The 19,302-nt window shown below is 44.4% G+C and overlaps 2 protein-coding genes across 4 annotated transcripts in view; both read right to left on the reverse strand.

The window, feature by feature from the left end:
* BOC (BOC cell adhesion associated, oncogene regulated) overlaps positions 1-12,289 on the reverse strand; it is a 112,087-nt gene extending 99,798 nt beyond the window's left edge. The window contains exon 1 of the mRNA XM_072965291.1: positions 12,116-12,289. The gene's annotated coding sequence lies outside the window, so the exon portion shown is untranslated. The remainder of the gene's footprint in view (positions 1-12,115) is intronic.
* The window catches only part of GTPBP8 (GTP binding protein 8), a 172,115-nt gene that overhangs the window by 24,922 nt on the left and 127,891 nt on the right, over positions 1-19,302 (reverse strand). The window contains exon 11 of one of the 3 annotated variants that reach the window (XR_012074630.1): positions 18,393-18,589. The exons of the other annotated variants lie outside the window; for them this stretch is intronic. The gene's annotated coding sequence lies outside the window, so the exon portion shown is untranslated. Of the gene's footprint in view, positions 1-18,392; positions 18,590-19,302 lie in introns of those variants that run through there. 3 annotated transcript variants of the gene reach the window in all.

The raw sequence follows: 19,302 nt of genomic DNA on the forward strand, positions 1-19,302 counted from the left end.
AGAGCCGACGGCTTCTGCTGGTCTCGTTATCAGGCAAGAACGGAGCCCCTTCGACAAGGGCTTTCATGTTCTCTCACCTCATTCTCCTCTCCTTTTTGCTACGTGTGTATGAACTTTCTAGGCAGCCATTTTTTCCCTCCCCAAATGAAGACCTCCCTAGTGTTATCTTACAGAGACATCCCACCAGGTTTAGCAGGGGGGTTCCAAATGGGCCCTGGTGTCTTCACTGTCAACTGCTTTCCTCCTCTGTAATCTTGATTTTTGCCAATATCACCATCCTCTGAGATGCGGAGACTTGAAACTTTAATCGCATCCTTTTTTTTTTTTTTACTTTTTTAAAAAATTGAAATATAGACAGTTTACAATGTTGTGTCAGTTTCTGGTGTACAACACAATGCTTCAGTCATACATGAACATACATATATTTGTTTTCATATTCTTTTTCACCGTAAGCTACTACAAGATATCGAATATAGTTCCCTGTGCTATACAGTATAAATTTCTTTATCTATTTTATATATACCAGTCATATCTGCAAATCTCGAACTCCCAGTTTATCCCTTCCCACCCCCTTCCCCCAGTAACCATAAGTTTGCTATGTCTGTGAGTTTAATTGCATCCTTAATGCTGCCTTGTCCTGTGCCCCTCACATCTGCTCAGGGCTCAGTGCTGTCCATTCCATCTCATGCTCACCTCTCCTTCTGTCCCATCGCTTCCATTCATACTCCCTTGAATCTTGGGCAGGTGGGAAGGAAGCTGGCCACTCACCTTTGCCAGACGATAAACTCTCTGAGGGTGGGGATGGCATCTTAGCCACCACTGTGGCTCTGCATCAGCAGGCCCTCAGTGCTCTCTACTGAGTGGTCAGCTCAGAATCTGAGTATCGTTTCTGGAGGACTCATTCCCAGGCCGGGCTCTGCTCATTTTGGGCAGGGCTCCATGGTTGCAGAGGAGAAAGAATAATGGGGAGGCAGGCCAGGTGGCCTGGGGAACGTGGGCCCCCCTCTGCCTCTGCTTCTCACCACGTGCTTAGGGCACTGCTACCTGCTCAATGGCCACCTTCCATTCTTGGGTTACCCCAAACTTCCATGTCCTCATGCTGGCACAGGTGAGCCTGTTATCTGAGAGTTGATGGCTGTGGGTCCAGCTTTCCTATTACCTATTCTCAGCGACATGCAGTCACTCCTCATTCGACAACTATTCAATTCTTCTTTGTGTTGGGTGCACTGAAGTTTTTCTTCCACTAGAATCTCTTACATTCCCTATTGCTCACTCATTCATTGTGTTTATAGAGAACATTTATATAAAACCTTGTGTGTGTGTATCAGCACTGCTCTGAGACTCACCCCCCTCAGCCACTTCACTGTTTCACCTGTAAGTGAATCAGAACTCAGAGACCAAAGTGGTGGCTCTCAGTTTTCAGGGCCAATTTTGGGTAAGGCCTTAACAGCAAACATAAGACATCCTGTGTTCCCTGCCTCATGCCCTGCCCTGAGCTCAATCAGATCATTGAAAAGCCATCCCATAGAACTACATCTTTGAGCTGTATTCTGGTGGATTTTCTTTGCCAGGTACTTTCGAACTTCAAAAGTTGTCTCTAACACCCTAGGATTTATGTCTTATTTACTTAAGAAGATAATCAGGCCACAGCCAAGCATTTTGCAGGCTTATACATTGAACATGCAACTGGGGTACTGGTTGTAAAATATGCTTGGGAGTCTCCAGACAGATCAAGCTTTGTCACCATTGTGTACTGAAGGGTCACAGGTTCCAATCGAGTGTCACAGTGTGAGTCTGCCAAGCCAGGGACATTCCGCTCCACTTTACTTCACTGAAGAGATAGGGATGGGAGCCTGGACTGTGCTGGTTCTGAACCCCTGACGCCCTATGAAATCAGTGTTTGGAAAGGCCCTCAAATCTTCTTGTGTTAAAGGCAATGTGTTTTGGGAAAAACACAACTTCTTGTTTTTTATCCTGAAAGCGAGGTTTTTAAACCTCCCAGTAATGCTCATAAAGTTTCTTAGACCCTAAACAGGTCTTGCATAACAATATTTTGATGATTTAAGGGTAAGTAAATCAAAAGCATGTGCATTAAATGTCCCTTGAAATAGACATGTGTTTTAAGATTACGGGGGGAAAGTGCTTGACAAGTCACCCTGGGTTTCCTGAAGCCCTGAATGTTCAAAAAATAGACAGTTGATGATTTCCAAACAAAACCAGGTTCTCCTGTCTCTGGGAGAACATTGGGAGCCAGTTTTCTGTATTTCCAAGATAAATGGTCTGCCTGATCCCAGAAAAGAAGAGCAGCCCTCACCCTGCCCGTGTGCCGTACGATGTGAGCCGTCGTTTTCAGTGGAGAAACTGGAGTGAGGTAATGGCCACAGCCGCACAGCTAACCCTCCAGAGTGGCCTGATTTATAACTGCTTTGGGAGCCTCACAATATTATATCTCTTGATTTTGTACACACATAATGTCTCAGCCTTCCCACCCACAAACGTGTTAGGTGGTATTAAAGATTTTTCCACTGGGGCATGTGAAACCTTGGCTTTGGTCCAAGCCAAAATTCAGCCAACCCTTGGGCCTTATAACTGAGGTCTAAATACAACTTGGCGTCATCCTATGGTCTCTCAATCAATCAACTAATATTAAATGCCTATTGGAGCAAGGCAGTACCAAGATTGGTGGGGGGGAATGGAGGGGGAAGGACATTTTTTTTATGTCCTCATTCAGAACTTTTTTTGTTCTGAAACTCAGAAGACAAAGTCTCAATTTTAAGTAGCTAATGATCTAGCTAAGGGGCTAAAACACGTGGGAAATTATCAAATGTCAGCAGGCAGGTACAGAGAAGGAATGCTGGACTCGGAAGGCTCTCTGAAAGAGGAGAGACTTTTGATGGGTCTTTAGGATTCAGCTGGTTCGTTCACTTGTGAAAATCCCCTTGTGAACTGTTTACTGACCACCTGCTACATGCAATACACTGGGCTGGTACTGGGGATACAGAACTGAACCAGACAGGCCTGGTCCTTGGCCTTGGGTAACCTGCATTGAGTTGGGGAGATAAGCACTGAACAGCTAATTACATCATTTATCCTTAATTGTAACTGTGAGTGCTAAAAAGGAAGGGCAGAGTACTGGGAGATGCCTCTAACAGGGGTATTTGACCTGAGCTGAACTGTCCTAGATCCTTAAAGCGTGGCCCATCCACCAGTTTGTTATAAATGCAGAATCTCAGGCCCCTCCCTAGTCCTAGTGAATCAGAATCTGCATTTTTAACTCAATGCCAGGTGATTCTTAATGCATATTAGATTTCTAGAAGCAGCGTCAAGATAATAGAGGATGCAACAAGAGAGCAGAGGACTCCTGGGTCATACGCATGTTAAAATACTTGGATTAATTAAATCCTGGAACAGACACCACTTTTCCTGGATGAGAGTTATACACTTGAATCAAATGTGGAGGGGTCTGTGTCTCTTGCGTAGACGTGGAAGGATACCCAAGGTCGGTTAACAGGCCGCTCATCTTTGCATCTCCTGGGGGCCTCTTTGTCTACTTGGATCTTACTTGTCTACTGGGTCAGGATCTTTTCCTGTTCCAAAATAGGAGATCTGTTCTGTTTGGCATCAATATTTCCCTCCTGCTACCCCCAACTACTCTCAGTGCTGGCTAATGCTTTCCAGATGAGGTGCGAGCGGCTGCTAATTGTACCCGGATCAGTCTTGATTTGTGTTTCAGTCAGCAAGGCACCTCACTAATGGGTCTGAAACTTGGCAGTGGGCCTGGGACCAGTGTCAAAGGAAACAAGATCCAAAAGGCACACCGAGAAAGGCAAGGAGACAGGGAGTGGATAGAAAAGGTTTGGGGGATGAAAGGAGGGTGGGGGGAAATCAAAGGGATGGGAGGGAACTAGAGAGCTTTTGGGGGGAACAGATCTGGGATAGCAGGGGAAGTTGGAGGAGGGGAGGGCGGCAAACCCAGGAAAAAGGTCGGGGAGGGGGCAAAGGGGAAACGGCCTCTGTATCTCCGAGAGGAGGCACCATAACCGGACTGCACTTTGTGATGCGGTCCGAACGCTGATGATGCCTGTGGTGGCTATCTACCCAGCGACACCATTCGTGGGGAGTGTCCAATAGGACAGCCTCTCCTTTTTGCAAGCAGTAACGTGACGCCTCTCTGTTCTCTCTGGCCCCCCAGGTTTCTGAGGGCTTGGCAGGGAGCTCTGAACTCTGACAGCAGCCAGGCTCAAGTTCCAAGCCTGACAGAGTTGAGGGGCTCAGACACACCTTGGCTTTATGAGCTGAGGCCCCAGGAAGGGCCTCTCCTGGCTTGAGCTCCTGGAGCCTGATTTCCTGGAATCCAGTTGGAAAGGGGCCTGGTTAGGGGAAGCTGAGAAGCGGGGCCTCAGGCCTTTCTGAATTGGACATGCTCATTGTACTTATTTTAAAACAAAAACACCTCCATAAGAGGAGGAAACCCACTTGCCAATAGGAATTCCACATTGTCTGAGTTGGGGAGAACCCACATCACATACACGCAAGTGTGTGCGGGGACAATGGAGTGAGGGAAACAGGGGGGTGGGGGGGCAGATCATCAAGGGCACAGGAACAGGGCACTGATGGAGACGAGTGGCAGACGGGCTGAACCCTGCTTTGGGCCCCAGCACAGCAGTGCCACACCCACCCCTGCCTGCAGCAAGAAACAAATAAACAAGCCTGTGTTTTGGAGTAAAAAATTAATACTCCTAAAAAAGCAGTTGTGTTCACACACAAAAGGTCCGCAGCAGTGCTATTCACAATAGCTGAAAGGTGGAAACCACCCAATTATCCATCAACTGATGAAAAGATAAACAAAATGTGGTATATTCATATAATGGCATATTATCCAACTATAAAAAGAAATGAAGTACTAATGCATGCTACAACAATGCTGAACTTTGAAAACATTATGCAAAGTTAATGCCGCCAGACACAAAAGGCCACATATTGTATGACTTTCTTTATATGAAACAGCTAGAAATGGCCAATCCATAGTGACAGAATGGTTTAGTTGTTGCTGGGATCGGGGGAGGCAGAATGGGGAATGACTATTTAACGGGCATGGAGTTTGCATTTGGGGTGATGCAAAAGTTCTGGAACTAGATGGTGGTGAGGGTTGCACAACATTGCGAATGTACTAAGTGACACTGAACTGCACACTTTAAAATGGCTAATTTTGTGTTGTGTGTATTTTACAATTAAAAATGCAAAAAAAAAGCATTGAAATAATCATCTTTGTAAAAATCTGAAAAAACAACCAATGTGTTCTTCCATCAACTTGTTTCATAGTTAGGTACTGCTTTTATTGTGATTCGCATTTGGAAGGGTGTTATTCTAATGTCTCTGTTTTAACGTGACCCTGAAAGGGAAAGTGAGAATAAGAAGTTCTAATGAGGAAAGGAAAAGGGTGATGGAAAAAGAGGAGAAAAATCAAAAAAAGCCAGCTACCTAGAGGGCAGGAAATAAAAGAGCAGGGATGGCTGCCAAAGAAGGTGGCCAGAATGAAGTGGGGAGAAATAACTTTATGATGTTTCACCTGGGAGTGAAAGAAACCTCAGACCTAAAAAGAAAGAAATGGAGAGCAAGGACAGGGGGTGGGTATAGCTCAGTGGTAGAGCGCGTGCTTAGCATGCACAGGGTTCTGGGTTCAATCCCCAGTGCCTCCACTAAAAATAATAAACCTAATTACCTTAGCCCCCAACAAACAAAAAGGAAATAAATAAGTAAATTCAACCAAAAAAAAAAAAAAAAGGGAGAGAGGAACTTGGAGGAACTAAAAGAGATTCTTAAGTCAAAACAACAGAACATGTCAATTCATCTCATGTCCCCTTTTATTTCCCATGAGATGAGCTCTCAGCCCTAAAAGGGGCACTAGGATCTGAGGGTGTGGGTCCTGTGGGGATAGTTCCCTCCTCTCTATAAAGTGACCCTTCTTAACTAAGGCCACTATCCCACAGTGTATGGCCTCCCTACCCTGCGGGCCCCATCTCGGGACATGACTAAGCAGAGACCAGAGGAGCCCCAGTCGGACACGCGGGAAGGAGAGCTGTGCCCCCAGCAGGCAGTCAGGCAAGATCACTTTCGAAATCGCTCCCAATCCTGTGATCTTGTGTGTGAATGGTTCTACACCACGTGCAGGCACCTAACAAAAGGAGGCTGGTCAGTGGGTCACATCAGTCTGTGAGTGTTTACCACACACAAGTGCTCTATTTAAAAGCGGGTTTGCTGGAGGGACTGACAAGGCCCCATCCCGTGGAGAGCTGCCAGATGCAAGTGCTGAGGTTGAGGCTACAACTTTCTGACATTACATCCAGGTTGATGGGACGTAAGGATTTTTAAAAATAAATTTTAAATGCGAAAATACACATAATAAGGATGAAAATAAATGTCACCCATATTGCCACCACTTTGGGAGCTATAGCTATGCATAATTACCTATACTTAGAACACACAATTATACTGAACATACTGTTTCATGTGAGTATCTTTCTAGGTCATTAAACAGTCGTCAACACCATTATTACGACTTGTGTGCGTACGTGCACACAAACAAGTGTGTTCACAAACTTCATGATAAAAAGAAAACAGGGAGACAGGAGCAAGCTGGTGATTCTGGGCAGGTAGTATGGCTTATTTTTGCCAAAGAAAGCACAGAAGTTGCACCCTGTTTTGCAAAAACCATCAGTGTTTGGGAAGGATCCTGAGGACAACAAGGTGCATGTTATGGTAGGGACTGTAACTTCAGCTTCGGTGCTGGAGTGAAGACAGAATGGACCTATTGCCAGGCATGGTGGGCATGTAGCATGAGCAGGAAATAAACCTTTGTGTTGTAAGCCAAACACACACACACACACACACACACACACACACACACAAACCAAAATGTACAAGTGACAAGACCACTGCATTTTGTAAGACTTCAAGGAAGACTGTGGAAGAAATCAGCTTCTGGAATCTGAGTTCCTCCCTTGCATATGTCTGCTAATGCATTTGAACCTTAGGAGAGGTGTAGGGTTTTCCAGATGGAGCCTATAAATTCTCTAGACAGAGCCCATTCTTTAGCTGGATGGGGACTTAGAGAGATGTCTCACTTCCTCTGCAGGGAAAAAGCTTGCAAAGGCCTGCTGGTCCCTTGTCCCAGGTGGAAGAAGATGGACGAAGCAGGTGTCCTCCTAGGCTCTGTTAAGCAAAGGCCTGGTCTATGAAGAGGCTGGCAGCAAGAATCCAGGGACTAGGAAGCCAACGCTGTTTTCTGAATACTGGAGCCACAGCCACTTACTAGCACAAGATGCAACTCAAGCAGGAAGCCAAGGCAGCCCCCACGTGCAAGGCTGCACCTGCCATCATCCAGATGAGGAAGGCACTGATCACTGGCCTGAGATTTGCAGCTTTATGTCTTTCTCCCCACTTCAGGCTCCTCTGCAGCCCAGAACTACACAATCGGCAGTTGAAGGACACAACTGCTGTTCCTGGGGGCTTGAGGGGCACAATCTTTCACAGGCTAGGAGGTAAGCGCAGCACCAGAGAATCACACTGACGCGTCGGCACGGAGTCTTCCAGGCCTCCCAGTAACCTGGCGACTATGTGATCCTCCAGCGGCCTCTTACTACACTCAGACTGAATTCCTAAATCCTTGTGATGATCTGCCAAGCCCTTTGTGGCCTGAATCAAGACGTCCCCTCCAACCTCTGTGATCTTATCCCCTATTATGTCACCCTCGCTCACTTGTTTCCAGCCATCGGGGCTTTCTTGTGGCATCAGCTCACTCCCGCCTGCCTCTGGGCTTACTGCCCTTTGCCTGGGATGCTCCTCCCTCTGTGTTTGCCTGACTCCCTCTCTCACTTCATTCTAGTTCTGCCCAAATGTCACATCATTACCACCGAAGCATTCACTGTCCACCCTGTCAGGAAGAGCATTCTCCCTCCATCACTTAACTATCTATTCACAGCAGGGATAAGTGCTCACAGAGCTGTGGGAGGGAACAGACAGACTTGGCATGGACGGAGGGTGTATATACATACATAATTATAGAAATATATAACACATAGATATCTTGGTTATCATCTGTCACCCCCACTAGAATACATGTACCATGAGAGCAGGGACTTGGTTTTGTTCCCTGCTGTATCCCTGGCACCTTAAACAGTATCCAGCACACAAGGTTCAGTAGACAGTGGTGGAATGAATAAACAGCCACTCTTTCCTTTCCCGTTGGCTGATTACCTTTACCTTTCAGTCCACAACTTAGAGCCATCTCTCTCAGGTCTCTTGATCTCTACTTCTGTGGTCACTGCCATAGTTTCAGATAGAAAATGTCTTCAAACCACCTGAATTTCAACTCAAGAGACAATGGATGGACCTGCCTGTAGAATTCCCTACCTTTCCACTGGATACACCTCTTCCTCATAGATCGTGAGTCCCCTAACTAAAATGAATCCCCTTTTCTTTCTACCCCATCAGAAATAGGTGGGGCTGTCTTACAACCAGTGAGGCTAGCCATGTCTCACATGCATGGTAACTAATGCCCCAAATGTTACATGACCTTATCGGATACGTCCGGCTGCTGACTGTGCAGGGCAGAGGGAGAAGAGCATCTCCAGGCCCGACCATCCTGGCTCTCACACAGAGCTGTTTCTATGACTATAATGAACCCTCTCTATCCTTCAGCCCCCACTTTTAACTCTACCCTAAGACTCTATGTCCATGATGTAGTCCATGAGACAGACTCGAGATGACCTGGCCTCCTGGCACTCAGATCTCCTAATTCTGATTTCTGTGGCTGCCCACCCATCACTCTGTTCTGCTGGACCCCAAGCAGCCCCACCATTGACCTCCCTATAGCCCAAGCCCTGCAAGCTCTTGATGACTGAGGCTAGTGTCCTCAGAGTGACTGACGTAGGACCCAACGTCAGCAGAGCTCTCACCACTCCTCTCAGTTTAGAAACTTGTGTAGGCAGGACATTAGCTCAAAATGCCCTAAAAAATGAGAAATCCTTAAAGCCTGAGTGGTGCTCCTTGGAAGTAAGTCAAGACACTCTGTAGCCAAGTTTGGGATCATAAGTGGCCAGCTTCTCTGCTCTTCCAAGGTTGTAAGGACACTGGGAAGGGGGCTGTTGCTTCTGGAAACTCAGATGCTGCCCTCTTGGCAACTGGTGGAGGGCTTTCTAATCCTGCAGGAGGGAAGCTTTACCTATTCAGGTGCCTTTCTGGGATTTTGGCTTCATCTGAAGGAGGGAGCTGTGACCCATAAGGCTGGGAGGATGTGACTGGGTAAAACAGAAGGGGCAGAATGGCTCTAGCTTATTATAGGTGCGTGATTGTACATGTCTAAGCTTGGCTCCCTCTCCAGCCCTGCTCACCTAGGAATGGTGACTGAATCACTCCCCCTATCCCTGCTTCCACAGAAATGCAATGTATTGGGGGATCTTTTTTTAGCTGCAATGAGTTTTGCTATAACTCCAGAATGCCAGAATCTTTATCTTTGAGGAAAAACAGTAGCAACAACATGATGTAAACAGAAAGCATGTGGATGTCCAGCAGAAGACATGCCACTATGATATGCAGAGGTGAAGAAAGTCATTTTTTTTTAATTCTCAGATATTACCTCTTTTTTTCTTTTTTTGGGGGGAGGGGGGTAATTAGATTTGTTTGTTTGTATATTTGTTTGTTTATTAACGGAGGTACTGGGGATTGAACTCAGGACCTCGTGCATGCTAAGCACGCACTCTACCACTGAGCTATACCCTGCCCACCAACAAAGTCAAACAATTATGCACACATGTCATCAAAGCATTTTAGAATCGTCCTTTCACTTTCATGCACACCTAGCCTGTGGAGCTTTGGGCCTGTGCGTTCACCTACAGCAGACAAACGGATGGAATGGCTGTCAGAATAAGTCCAAGCCCTCTCACCTAGCAAAACAACCAGGAGCAGCAAGTGGAGAGGATCTGAACACAGATTCTCACCTGACCCCCCCCGCCATCTGCTTTGATTCCTGATCATTCTCTAACTTGCACCAGTCACATAAGAAACAACTGACTGACATTCAATATAGTGTATGATCAAGAAGGTAATAAAAAACTCTTTTATCAGAAGGCCTTTCTAAGTATGAAACAAAACCTAAAAATTAGAAATTAAAGGATTAATAAATTTGACTACTATAAACTGAATGTCTCTGCAAGGAAAAAATCCTTGATAAGCAGAATCAAAAGACACATGACACTGGGGGAAAACATGCATCTGACATCTCAGACAAATGGTTAATTTTCCTCATAAATAAACAACTTGGAAAATATCACTAAATAAATCCTACCAATCCAGTAGAAGAAAAGGTAAAAGGATATTAATAGATATTTAACAGAAAAGAATATACAAATAGCTCTGAAATGTGCAAAAGATGAATAATCTCATTTATAATAAGAGAAACCACTTAAAAATACACTGACAAATCACTTCTCACCTATCAAATTGACAAAGTCCAAAAAGTTTGATAAACTGAGTTGGTGACAGTTTAGGGAAATAGGTATCCCCATACACTATAACCAGAAGTGTCAAATAATATGCTTTATGAAGAGAAATTTGGCAATATTTATCATAATCACAAGCGCTCATACCATTTTACTCCCTTCTTGGAATTTATCATAAAATATCCTCTCACCTGTGAAATGATGCATATATAATACTATCTATTGCATCATTATTTTAAATAATAAAAGCTTGGAAACAACAAACATCCATTAACAGGGGCTAAATTATAACAGAAGAAACATTTTCAGCTTAAAAAAGTATGAGTATGGGTTTTTATGCGCTGATACGAAAGATTTTTAAGATGTATTAAGTGAAAAAAAGAGGTACAAAGCAGTATGTAGTATGTGCCATCTTTCTGTGGAACAAAGTGGGGAAATGGGTGTACATACGTTCCTGTATACAAAATAGCTATGCAAAGATACACTGCAAACTGGTAATATTGGTTGTCCTGAGCAAGGGGAGTAGGTGGCAGATGTGAGGGAGATATTTTAAATATATCCTTTCAAAATTCCTAAATTTTAAACCAGGTGAATGTATTACCTCTTCAAAATGTTTAAAGAAATTTACTTCTGCTTTTGCGAAATATCAATTCATTTAACCATCAGCTTCAAAAATTAAAATCTCAGATAAAAATCTCTTCAATGAATGCAGCAAATAGCCTTTTAAAAATTCATTATTCTTAATTCACGGTTGGGTAAGGAAGAGAGAGATGGAGAGTGTGAGAAAGTTGGAGGCATAGGTGCCATCCAGGAGACCAGAGAGGGGTGATGGGGAATGAGGCAGGAGATGGATGAGGAAAGATGAATGCACAGAGAGAGAATCACAAATTAGACAGATACGCAGAGATAGCAGTTGCTGCAGTAGGTGCTGCCCTGGGTGAAAATGCTGCTACTGCTCTTTGACATCCACCTCCGGGTGTGCTTCAGACCAAACTGTCCTTTGTTACTACTGCTCTTTGAGGCTGAGTTTATTTTTCCATGGACTTCTTGGGGTTTCTCTTGTGTATAAGGAATTGACAAAGGTTTGAGAAATTTACTTAGGAAACATGGAGGTCCTCTGACCCCACCAGAGAAAATAAACAAGTGTAAAGTGGTACTTATGGGAGGATAAAATAACTGACTTCATGATTTGGCAGATTATATCAATAATATGAATTGTGGGTATTCAGTGGGTTTATGGGATTTACCTACATATGCACATGTATGCTTAGGGTGTGAGAACAACTTATAATTCCGCATAATTTACCCCAGTATATTTTGCTTCCTTATTAATAATGATGACTTTGCTCCCGTGACACTTTAAACAAACCTCCACTTTAGAAAGTTTTGACTACACTAGAATGGTTTGCTTACGTATCTTCCCTCATGCACTAGTCTGTGAACTTTCTGAGGGTGGTGGGTTTTTACTGTTCTCATCTTCGTATTCCCAAACCCAACACGTCACAGGTGACTACTGCTGAACTGAACTGAATTCAGATTGCTGGCAGTTAGGGGATGTGTTTCGCTGCATGCAACGGAGACCCAACAAACAGCGGCTTAAACAAGGTATGACTCACATAATAAAAAGTACACAGGTGGCAGGCCCCTCTTAGTGCCGTTTCCGCTGGGAGTCATCAAGCATCTAGGCTGCTTTGGTATTTCTTCTCCAGCCTGGCATTAAGCGGTCGTTTTCACGGTAAAATATGCTGGTCCTGGCATCCCTGGTGTCCTCACTCTCCTCCCAAGTGCGACTAAGTTAGGAGGCCAAAGTGCTGCAACTGCTCCGTGCCCCACCTGGGGAGCTCCGCTTACGTCTCATTGGCCAGAACTGGATCACGTGGTCTCGCCTGGGCGCAAAGGCCTCTGGGAGGCTGAGTGCTTTCACCCAGAGCACTGCTGCAGCTCCTAATACTGTTGGGGAAAAGTGTGTTACAGCTCGGTGTTACAGCTCAGTCTGACAGCAACCTGGATCCAGGGGGGAGACCAAGCAGCACTCGGAGAGTTGGAGAACTCAGGTTGGAGAACTCAGGTTTATTACGACAGTGGGCCCAGATGAGTTAACACTACACGCTCCTAACTCCGTCTGTAGGTTTACACAGGCCTTTTATAGGCTGCCAGTTTTACACTTTGCAACATCATATGCAAATAAAGTATAACAGAAGTTGACCAACCAGGAACAAGCTCTGTAGAAATAGACCAATCAGGAGTGAGAGAAATAACCAATCAGGAGTGACAGAAATAACCAATCAGAAATGAGCTCAGGGAACCAATAGAACTTTAGGTGTAAGCCACTTTTAGAGACAAAAAGTGAGATAGAGCCTCTGGGGCCAGGGAACCCGAGGGTGCTGGCAGGAGAATAGTGGCCCTGCCTGGGGGTCCTGCTGGTCTTTTTATGGGGCTCCCCGCCTCAATACAATCAAGGTGCTTTTAGTACGGGGGCACGGCGGGGGGCGGGGTGGAATAAAGAGAAGGAGTGTCGGTCACAAGTGGTAAAGGTCAAAAATACAAACACATCTCCAGGCCTGAAACTTCTCTAGTTCGCTGCATTTCTCCTGTCTGGTAGACTGGTGGTGGTGGTGGTGGCTGTGGCGGTGGCGGTGGCGGTCGACGCTCATGCTAATCCCAGCCAGTTCAATTTGACTATAGAAAGTCCGAGGCCCTACATTACCTTCCTCCCAACGCCCCCCTTTCCCAGGAGTGATGTTCCTGGTATTTTCTAAGACTCTAATATAGTAACATATGTACCAGGGGGCTGTACATTCCCTAGACTCCTTGGGCTGTTTTCAGGGTTGAGGGTGGGATATTCATTCCTGAGGGGCAGATTTGGATGCAAATTCCTTCTCACTCTGTTGCTCTTCTGCAATTCCAGCCCCTCCCCTCAATGCAGCAGTCCTCTGTGGATTGTACCATGGGATTGCCTCCATTAGTGGATTTCTTACAAACATCTGGCGGCAAAGCCTTGCCTGTTCCAAAGCTCTGAGTCCCCTCAGACCACAGGCGTTCTCCTGGATGGTCAAGCGATCTTTCCCCTGAGTCTGAAGAGGAAATTTGTGCTGGTCTCCTGTGCTTCTATCTGAGCAGGGGAAGGTTGTTTATCCCACATAATTAATGGACAGAGAAACTGAGCCTAATTTATTTTACTCATAGGAATGCAAGTCTGCTCTTTCAAGAGAAGAATGTGTGTCTGCCTCACCCAAGTCAACTCACAATTTCCCAAAAGGGGTAGATACACTTGGGCCAAAGGTGAGAGGAAGGATTAATTCTCAAGTAATCTAAAAGAGAAATTAAACACATTTTAAAAAGAAATCATGTTTCTGTTTTGGTCTCACCATCTTAAGCTCTTTGTGTGATCATCTAAAATTACTGCAAGGTATTTAGTGAGGACTTTTGGATTAGGGCTGTGTTACAGATTAGATTTCTGCCACACTTCAGAATTTTCTAGCTCTTTAGGAAGTCAACATCCTTTAACTTGTCTTGAACCAAAATTACTGGATTTTATTCACACATCTGAAGCTAGAGAACAGCACATTTCAAATGCCTGCCAGCTGTATACAGAGCAGTGTGCTAGCGACAGCGATAAATTACAAAGGTCATGGCTCTGAGACCCTGTCAAACTGCATTTGCAAAACTCTTTGCAGATGAGTTTTGTGAATTCTTTAGAGTAAATCAGCAAAACTTACATCCTTCTCAGCAAAGGTCATTAATTCCACACTGGTAGTAGTCATGAGTCTGTGCAGTGGTAAAGGAGACAGTGGAATGGGAAAGGCATGGTTTCAGACCCGTGTATGTTTGGATTCCAGCTCTGCTGCTTGCATTAGGGAAATTACCCCTGGCGAGTAGCTTCTGTTTACCTGTTTCTTCATCTGTAATCCTGCCTTGCAGGACTGTTGTTACTGAATGTAAAGTTCTTGACTCGTGGCAAGGTACTCGGTAGATGATAATTATAATTCATATACAAAGCTTTTCCCAGGGTTTAACTTTCTCTGAAACCTGCTAAACTGAAAACAGGGTGGGCACTGGCCCTAGCACTACCTTCTAAGACATGAAGACTGTTGTCACTGACTTGGTGTGGAGCCTCTCCTGCTCTCCCACCTCTGTTGACTCTGCCTGGAACAGTTTCTCCCGGCCAGACGTCATCTCCTCCGGGAAACTTCTCTGGAGCGCCAGGATTGGGTTAGGCTGCCCCTAGAGCCCCCGGGCTTACCTCTGCAGCAGCCCTTAACCGACAGTGTTCTTATCGCCTGCCTCCACCAGGCACTGTTTTGCTTTGTTTTGACAGGGTATATGTCATAGTAGCCACTCTTTTTTTTTAAACAGCTTTATTGAGGTATAATTTAAATACCATAAAATCCACTCATTTTCCATGTACAATTCAATGGTTTTTCATTTGACAGAGTTGTGCAGTCATCAGCACAATTTCGTATTAGAACAGCTCTACCACCCCAAAGAGATCCCTTGTGCTCATCCATGGTCACCCTGTCCCCCAGCCCCAGGCAACCACTAATCTACTTTCTATCTTGATAGATTTATCTTTTCTGGACATTTCATACACGTGGAATTAGACCATTATGGGTTTTTTTTTTTGCATCTCAATTTCACTTAGCATGAAGTTTTTGAGTTTTATACGCATTGTAGTCTGTATCAGTAGCTTGTCCCTTTCTCTTGAAGTATAGCATTCCGTTGCATGCATACACACAGACTGTTCTGTGAACTAGTGTGTATCCCACAGCTAGTTCGGTGCCTGCATATTACAGTAACAGCTGAGAAAATGTTTGTTGCTGGAATGAAGTTCACTCTGTGATAATGTGATACGTGTGCCATGTTTTGGCAATGACAGCTCATTAACTGGAGGGACCCCTTGGTCGCTTCTAACCTGGCCACTTTACCTTGTGTGGATTTTTAAAATTCTGAAGTGAGAAACACCCCTTCTCCTACTCCCAGCTGTTTTGACCTTACTTTCTTCTCATTCTTCATGCCAAATTGAATGCTCATATTTGTCCCAGTACATAGTGGGAACCTCATAAATATTTAATCACTTATTCAAATACTTATGTATTGAGCACCTGCTGTGTATGTTATTTTAGGTGCTTGGAATACATCAGTGAACAAAACAGACAAAAATCTCTACTTTCCTAATGATGAATGTGTCCAAATTTGGGTATCCACAATATCAGAAGTGCTTAAGAATTTGGCCCATATAAGCCTAAATGGGTTTTTCAAAACTCACTAGACACGAGGTCAAAAGAGATGAATAAATTATTTACATAGGAGGAAATATGGAATATTATTCAACACATAGAAAACAGATAAGCCTCAATAATAATGAAAGAAATTAAAATATAAACAACTTCATAGAAGTTAGTGGAAACATTATATAATTTTAATTTATCAAAATTAAATTTATTAATTAAATTAAAATTATTTATACAATGTAGATGGTGTTATAGAAAATAAAAAATGCTCATAAACTGCTGATGCCATTACAAACTGACTGGGTCTTTGGAAGTGAATCACATCATTGATTTAGAAATCTAATTTTTTTCATGAATGTCCAAAGGAAATAATTGAGGGGAAAAGTTATACCAGTGCTATTATTAAAAGGAAAAAAAAATTCCAAATGTCCCACCATTGGTGAGTAAATAAGAAACCTAAGGTATGATTGGATGGAATGCCCTTATCTACTGTCCAAAAACAGTAAGAAAACCATACACTTTGTGATACACAGAACGTATATACAAAATAACAGGTAAAACAAAGAATGAAAAATATTATGTGAGAACTGATTATAGCTATATAAAATACGTGTCAGAAAACAGCATAAAGTGATACACATATTTGTATTTGAGAAGTTTTTTTGTGACATGTATAATGGATTTTTAAAACTCAGTAGCCATTCTTCCCTGATCCTCCTGCCCCACCCCCACCCCATCTTATACAGCAAAGTCTGATTTCTTTGCAAAATATAATCTCTACTTCTACCTCCTCTTCCAGTTCCTCATGTAAGTAAATTAAAAGGACACTATTATTCTCAGGTGCTGCTCCCAGGCCAACTTCGCCAGCACAGATTCCCAGGAACTGTAGTGCCGCAAGGTTAGAAACGACCTAGAGGTGGACCAGTCCATGCTTACAGTTCATAGTGGCAGGATTTGCCATCCATAAAGGGAAGAGTCTTGCCCAAGCTCTCTCAGCTAGTTAGTGGCCAGGATAGTATGCAACATAAGCCTCAATCTTCTTCACCACTGAAGACAGTCCCCAGTACAGAGTAAGAATCTAACATAATCTGTTGAATGATTGACTGGCTTTTATAACAGAAAATTGATATGCCAGAATTGACCAAAGTGCCCACATCCTGGGGTTCTTGGCTCTGGGTAGCCAGCTGAGTCAACATCTGAGTGTGAAAGATTTGAGAACTCATAGAGCAGAACCAAAAAAACAGAACAAAACAACAAAACAACAAAACCAAAAACCAAAACCAAACAAAAAACAAGAAAAGAAAACCTAAAGCAGTACTCTGCCTTGGTCGAAGGCTGCTATTCTACCTAAAATACTTGGAACAGTCCTAATTTTCATGGGTGTGCCTGCTGTCGGGCAGATCTAGGTCCTGGACCAATTAAAAGCTATGAGTTTATTTTGGCTTATTTTAGGCGGCCTGCTGTGGCATCTTCCTGTTTTAAGTTGACGACGGTGCCTGGTGTAGCCAACACTTGGACTCTTATTTGGATTAGAGCAGAATGCTCATTCTCTTATTTTGAAAGGAAGCAGGGCTGGTATAGGCGGTCTAGGGAGAAACCTGGAGGGAGACGGTGACATCTCTCACTGCAGAACTGGGGCAATGTGAAAAAAAACTGAGTTGAAAAAAGGCGTCTGGCTACTTGTGTTTGTTTGGGAAGCAGTCCAGGCTAGAGGGGAAGATCTCCATTCTAATGTGTGGAGCCATCCTGGGCAAGTCACTCTGGTCTGTTTCTCCATGGGTAAATGACAATCCTGATTAAGAAGCCCAGAGGAAGTAACGGATAGGAAAAAAATTCGGAAAATATAAAGTGCTCTACAAACTAGTAGTGGTGAGGACGGTGGCTGAAATTGAATTCAGCAGGGACAATAATTTTAAAAAAAAAGCAGTTGGTGTGATGTCATTTCTTTTGACAGGACAGTGGGTAGGAGAGAGTGATTAGAGGAGGCCAGGCTCATAAACAGGGAAGGAAATGACTGAATGGCAGGTTTTATACAACAAGGAGAAGGGCAAAAAGTCTTTGGTTACTTTCCTCTTGTCCATCTCCCTTCCAGCTGCCGCTAAACACTAAACAGTCGTGAACCATGGCCAAAGTTTAGCCTCCCCTTTTCACTGTCCTTTCCCTAACAGCAGGGGGCTCATCACACGACCCCAGCAAATAGCTGTGGTTAAATAGAAAGGACAACAGACAGATTTGAGAGCTTGGGTGTGGATTCGGGTTCCTCCACACGTAAGCTGTGTGACCTGGAAAGGTTTTTTTCATCGTTTTCATCCCAGGTTTCCTCATCTGTAGCCAAGGGAAGAACTACCTGTCTAACCTCCCATATAGGGTGTACCCCATTGAAGTAATGAACGTGAACACCTGTTACAAACTGCAACATGCATTACAGATGCCTTTTGTTGTTATTCCTTAGTTTCTTTTGGCCTCAGTTTCTGCATCTGTCAAATGGGGACAATGACATCTATCTTACCAGCCTATTAACAGCTCTATGTGAAAGCCGTCTGCATAGAACTGAGTCTCACATTACAGCTCGCCTGAGATCTGTCTGCTCCTAGTTCTCTACTACATGCCGGAACAGTTATTTCCAATGTGACATCCTTTCTACATTGTTGTTAAATTTCACTCTCCGAGAACTTGCAGTTTACTTGGTAAGTGAACACCTTTCCGTGGTTTAGCTAACCACCCCTCTCATACGGGAACTTGCCACTCCAGGAGGCTGGGACCCACACTGGACACAAGAAGCTCTTGGTTCCCTCCGTCAAGGGGCTTTAGGCAGTCCACTTACTCCCGACACCCCGGCCATGCTGATTAGAGGGAGACCTGGGACGAGATGAGAAAGCCAAGTGGACGGTGACAATGAGGAGACACTAAAAAGGAGCTTGCAGACCTGTGCCGATAAAATCCCAGGGGATGCTGAGTAAGAGGAGGGGCCGTGTCCACCAGGCCTGCCGTCTCCTGTCTCCTCTCCCAAACAGATAGCCCCTTCCATTCACGTCCACATGCGTCTATTCTCTGCCTCTTGAGTGGGTCTGAAACTGGAAAACATCTGCACTAGTTTCGTCTGGGTGTGATTTATAAGGACTCCCTGCGGTCCCCTCTCTCCCTTCACCTCCCCTTCACCTCTGGGGCTCGGGGGTTTTGGGTTTTTTTTTTTTTTTAAACAGGCTTGTGTTTCTTGAGACTGGGTCACCTTGATTTATTATGCCCTGGACTCATTAACAAAAGACTCTGGGACAGGTCATTTATTTTCTGAGTGGTGATTTCCTGTCCTGCCCTAGCCCTGCTCGGCAGGGGCCCAGTGGAGCACAGACTTCCATTAGCTGCACGGTCACCATGGGAGGATGGGATGGAGCAAGGAAGGTTCAGGAGGCAGAAAACGTCTCTTTTCTTAAGAGCTTTTTTCCTCACTTTAATGATTTCCTTTGGAGTCCCTTTTGGTAGTTCTTTCCTTGTTTTCCTCTTTCAACAAATGGGACAAAAAAGTTTAACAAATAAGCTGTGGGATCACCTTCTTAAAGGAAGAAACACTGACC

This window comes from Vicugna pacos, chromosome 1, assembly GCF_048564905.1.
Source record: "Vicugna pacos chromosome 1, VicPac4, whole genome shotgun sequence".
Taxonomy (NCBI): Eukaryota; Metazoa; Chordata; class Mammalia; order Artiodactyla; family Camelidae; genus Vicugna; species Vicugna pacos.